Source organism: Triticum dicoccoides, chromosome 1A (assembly GCF_002162155.2).
Source record: "Triticum dicoccoides isolate Atlit2015 ecotype Zavitan chromosome 1A, WEW_v2.0, whole genome shotgun sequence".
Taxonomy (NCBI): Eukaryota; Viridiplantae; Streptophyta; class Magnoliopsida; order Poales; family Poaceae; genus Triticum; species Triticum dicoccoides.
Window position 1 is genome coordinate 360,810,046 of NC_041380.1, and position 6,070 is coordinate 360,816,115.

Consider the following 6,070-nt stretch of genomic DNA (forward strand, 5'->3'; position numbering starts at 1 on the left):
TTGTTCCAAGAAAGATCCCCATGAAGGTTTCATTTGGTTTGGATTCCGTTTGATATTCCTTTTCTGCGAAACACTAAAATAGGCAAAAAAATAGAAACTGGCACTGGGCCTCCGGTTAATAGGTTAGTCCCAAAATAATATAAAAGAGCATATTAAATCCCATTAAACATCCAAAACATATAATATAATAGCATGGAACAATAAAAATTTATAGATATGTTGGAGACATATCAATGAAGAGTATCAACCTTCCTTCTGCATCAGAAGTGAAGAAAACCAAAGCTGCGGAGAAGGCAGCCGTGAAGAAAAGGAAAGCATTAGCGACTGCACAGTCTTCAACTCCCAAGAAAGTGAAGACTTTGATAAGTTCCTTCAGTAACCCCATTGATGTTGTTCCTATCTTTATTATGCCATCAAAGGAAATTATTCCTTTTGGTGAGGAATATGACATACCATATGAGACAGATGAAGAAAATCTTTCTGCCGCTTCTTCAAAGCAGTTGGACGAAGAAATTGAAGTGGATGATATCCCTTCAACCCCACTGGTATCATCGCCCATGCCTCATTTCCTAGCTGAAGAGGCAGGCGTTGAAGAAATGGAAGAAGACGAGGATGTGGACATTGGGTCTACAACACCAGTTCTGAATGATGACTATTGGGAAAGACTTCATCCCAATTCACCATTGACCACTCCTCTGCATCAAATTCCCCAGTCCCCTGTGCAAACTAAAGAAATTCAAACGGGATCTGAAGGACGTCAGACATCACTTCTTTCCATCCCTGAAGAAGTTCCAGCTGCGACAGCTGAAGAAACTGAAACTCAACACACCTGTGAAGAACCTGAAGCTTCAATTCCTCAGGCAGCAGCTCCAAAGATTGCAAAGCAAGAGGCTATGAAGTCTTCAAGCACAAATCTTCAGCCTAAGTAGCAAAACCCTCATGGTAAAATCCCAAAGTTCAAAACTGATGATTTCTTTGCCGAGAACCATTTGTTCACGGATTTCAATCCTTATGGCTCAGCAAGACTTCGACGCAAGCGGTTCTGGACTGCCAGTCAGATGAACTTATTTGATAAGGTCAAAGTATTTGAGCACCGTCAAATTCCTCATGTGGTCGTGGAGTCCCTCCCGTGCTTCCAACCTGTCCTGAATGTTCTTCATGACGCTAGGCTTTTGAACTTCTGTGTTGACATATGCAACTGGTATGAAGAGCTAATTCTTCAATTCGATGCTACAGTGCACCTCACTGGGAATGTGGAAGATGTGAATTCATGGGTGCTTGATTGGATGACTGAGAACACGCATTACAAAGCCCCGGCCTCTGAATTACTTCATGCCATACCGGCCAGTCCTCCTGCTGAAGGCGCAAGGCTTCTGTATGAAGAACCTGAACTCTCTCGCCATCTGATGCAAGTGATCTTGATGCCTTTGAAGCCAGGCCAAGCTCCAAGAACCACATTCCTAGTGAAGGAATTGCTATATGTGCCAAGGACAATCTACCATGTTCCGACCAAAACCCTTAGTCCAATCAAAGGCCACAACTCTAATGAAGAAGAGGTTGTTGGCATCATGAAGAATTTGCCGTTCAACATCATACATGGCATTCCCATCAACTACCATGATTTCTTCATGAGGACTTTGGCTAATGCTGCTCTGTCACCTTTTGAGTTGAAGCCGTATGCTCCCTGGATCATGAAATTTATCAGATCAAGGTCTTCAATTCATTACAGGGCAGATTGTCAGAATCATCTCAGCTATTTGCCTCCTATTGAAGTCCTCAAAAAGATTATTTCCTCAGCTGATGAGAAAGGCAAAGCTGCCGTTATTGATAAAGGCACTCGTCAATTGGATGGATAGTTTTGCAAAGCCGCATCTTATTCCACCAATGATGACTCTCCAACCCAAGACTCTGCTGCAGAAGCTTCAAAGCCAACTCCTCAAGCCACTGCTCTATGAGTGATGACTGATCATGAGCTTCTTCCAAGTCTTCATCAGAAGGTCGATCGTAATCACAAGTGGGTCAAGCGTCAGTTTGGAGCAATTCTTCAGAATATGATAGTTACTCAAAACACTACGATGAAGAATATGAACTAGTGAACGACACTATGGCAGGACCTACTTCAATGGACGACCCCAACAACGCTGATGCTCCTCCATTGACATCATGATGATATTCTTCAGGGGCCTTAGTCATCATTTTTTGTCCCTTTTGGTCATTCAATGACAAAGGGGGAGAAATTTGAGTTAGTCTTCAGGCGTGTCTTATATATGGGCGTTTTTTTGTTAAGTTACAACTCTTGCTCCTTTGAGGTGTTTGCTCTGATGAGTTGTAAACTTAAGTCCTATGGTGGTCTGATACTTTTGAACTGTTTTCTGCATGCTTATTTCCTGAAGTACCTTAATGCACGCATGCTGAACTTCGTCAGACACCATATTTCATCATGCATTTCAAATTCTTCATATCATATGACAAATACGTGTATGAATTACAAGATATAGGGGGATATCTCCATGATATTACTCTATAATATGCATTTGCTATCCAAAGGAAATTCCTCAAATATGCACATCTTCAGGGGGAGTTCTTCTATATCTTGCAATCAAATTCCTCAATATCAGTATTTACACTTCATATGTTTATCCCCATTGAAAACTTAACCTATTTGTCATCAATCACCAAAAACAGGGAGATTGTAAGTGCATCTAGTGCCCCTTAGTGATTTTGGTGTATTGAAGACTTATAGGTTAAGGGACTAATGTGTTTGTGAATGTACACATGTTCTACAAGACTATGAGGAGTTTGATATTTATGATGAAAGTCGACCCCTAAAAATGAATGTCTTTAGTTGAAGACTTTGGTTTTCTTGAAGACTTTGAAAATGATGAAATTAGTGTGACCTTGAAGACTTCGATATTGATGCGAGGATTATGAAGCGTGAAGACTTTTGTTTTCGTAGTTTCATTTTCTCTTTCTTGAGTCATAGGAAACACCGTACTGTTAAAGGGGGTCGAGGCAAAACTAAGGAAACACTTTCCAATTGATGCTCATCTCAGAATCCTACACCTACCCAATCCTTTCGAGTGAAGCCATGGGAAATCTCATATAGTTCGGTCAATTTGTTCAGTGATAGAGAAGAAGATCTTTTGTTCTCTGAGGAATTTGTTCTGACCGAGGAGTTAGGAATTCGCCAGTGCGAATTGCCTACAAGTGAGGAATATGATAGCCCTGAGGAATTTGAGAGCTCAAATTTCCGACCGTTGCTGCACTACACGCCAGCTGTCCCGAAATATCTTATACACCTAATGGTCATATCATTGAACGGAATTTATATCTTATCATGTCGGATTGCTCCCTAGGCTATAAATATCCACCCCCTACAACCACTAGTTGGTTGGCTGCTCCGAGAGAAACTGGCACTTGTCATTTAGAGCATCCCATCCTCCTAGGACTTTGAGCAAAAATCATTAGTGAGGAAAAACCCAAAAACCCAAACACCTACAACCCAAAGTTATTGAGCATCACTGAAGATATTGTTTCCGTGTGGAACTGACACTTGTTACCTTTGAGGATTGTGCATCCTCCAGATGATTGGGCATCATGGTCTAGAGCATCCAAAAGGAATTGTGGATCGCCGAGTAACCGAGTCTGTGAAGGTTTGGAAGTCACCTGAAGACTTACCACGAGTGATTGGGCGAGGTCTGTGTGACCTTAGCTCGAGGAGAATACGGTGAGGACTGTGTGTTCGGGACTGTGTGTCCTCAGGTTTAAATACCTAGCCGCTCCAACCAGATGTACGACTGTCGCAACAATTGGAACTGGTCTACCAAATCACCGTCTTCACCAAGCTACTGGTTCTATTTCCTCAACCCTTTCATTTCCTCATTCATGTGTTGATGAACTTGACTATTACTATTTGAAGAATTTGACTGAAGACTTTCTCAATTTCCTCAATCCTAAATCTTCAGTCATCTTGTCTTTTGCTTGCTTATCCTATTTACATGCTACTTGTGCTCTATGTATGTTTCATTTCATCATGATGACTATGCTACTACTCTGTTATGCATGCACCTGAGTACTTATTCCGCTGCTTGTAGTTCATTGCTTACGAATTTCCTCAGTGATGAATTTGTAAAAATCACCTATTGAACCCCCCTCTGGTCAATATAACACACTTTTAGGAGGCAATCTTCAATGACCTTGCTGCCTAAATGATGATCTATGAGTAATCCCCACAAGACCTTTGGGTCCATAGAAGATGCTAGATGGCTTCATCTCTCCCTTTTTGGTCTCCAATAGAATGATCTCTTCGTAGATCAATTTGATGTAATTCTCATGGTGCGTTTGTTGGTATCCGATGAATTGTGGGTTTATGATCATATTATTCATTGAAAGTATTTTCGTCTTTTCTGATATTTATTCATGTGTGATTTTATAGTCTTGTAATACTCTTCGATCTGTCAGTCTTCTTTGGCCAAGTAGATTGATTATCTCCAGTGGGAGAGGTGGTTGGTAGTAGGTTCAATCTTACGGTGTCCTTACTCTGTTACAGGAGGAGCAGCAAGGCACGTATTTGTATTATTGCTACTAAGGGTAAAACGATGGGGCTTAAACATATTAATTGATCTTTCTTTGTCTACATTATGTCATCATGCTTCAAGCATTATTCTGTTTGTTATGAACTTAATACCTTGCGACGCATGCGGGATAGCGGTCAAGGGGTGGAGTCATAGTAGTAGAAGCAGATGGATTTTGGGCTACTTGTGTCGGACGTATTGCCTATATATTAATCATGCCATGAAGAATCATCATAACTATGTGCTATTCTATCAATTGCACAATAGTAATTTGTTTACCCGATGTTGCTATGCTCATGATAGAGATGCCTCTAGTGAAACTATGGCCCCGGGTCCATCTTCCATATTTACAAAAACCCTAAAAATACTTCCTGCAATTTATTTCCTTTTTATTTTATTTTATCTATCTACCTATATTAGATTTAATCCTTTCAATGGGCGAGTACAAGGGGATTGACAACCCTCTTGCCTTCATTGGGTGCAAGCATTTGCTTTGTGTGTGTGCAAGTACCACTTATATTGTTTGTGTGGTGTCTCCTACTAGTTCGATAAACCTTCATTCTTATTAACCGAGGAAAAATACTATTTGCTACTATACTGCATCACCCTTCCTCTTCGGGGAAAACCCAACGTCTATCACAAGTAGGAGAAGAATTTTGTGGAAGCATAAAAGATGCAAGGAATGCAAATATACACTCAGATATGAACTTGTCAGATTTCAGGAGATGAATGCTATACCACAAGCAAAGCATGAAGTAACACCAGATTGCCATTGGTGTAAATGGAAAATGTGCTAACTAGATTATTGAATCTAGTGCAAGTGGGAATCTATTGAAAATATGCCCTAGAGGCAATAATATTGTATTATATAGTTCTATGTTTACAATGAAAAGTTTATATTCTATGCTATAACTACTGTGATCCTGGAATATGCGATTCAGTGGAAAACTCTGTAGGATCGAAAGTATGTCTAGAGGGGGGGGGTGATTAGACTACTTGACCAAATAAAAACTTAACCTTTTCCCAATTTTAGTTCTTGGCAGATTTTAGCTATTGTAGGACAAGTCAAGCAATCATCACGCAATTCAAGCAAGCATGCAAAGAGTATATTGGCAGCGGAAAGTAAAGCATGCAAATTGCAAGAATGTAAAGGGAAGGGTTTGGAGAGTTCAAACGCAATTGGAGACACGGATGTTTTTCCCGTGGTTCGGATAGGTGGTGCTATCCTACATCCACGTTGATGGAGACTTCAACCCACAAAGGGTAACGGTTGCGCGAGTCCACAAAGGGCTCCACCCACAAAGGGTAACGGTTGCGTGAGTCCACAAAGGGCTCCACCCACGAAGGGTCCACGAAGAAGCAACCACCCACAAAGGGTCCACGAAGAAGCAACCTTGTCTATCTCACCATGGCCATCGCCCACACAGGACTTGCCTCACTAGCGGTCGATCTTCATGAAGTAGGCGATCTCCTTGCCCTTACAAACTCCTTGGTTC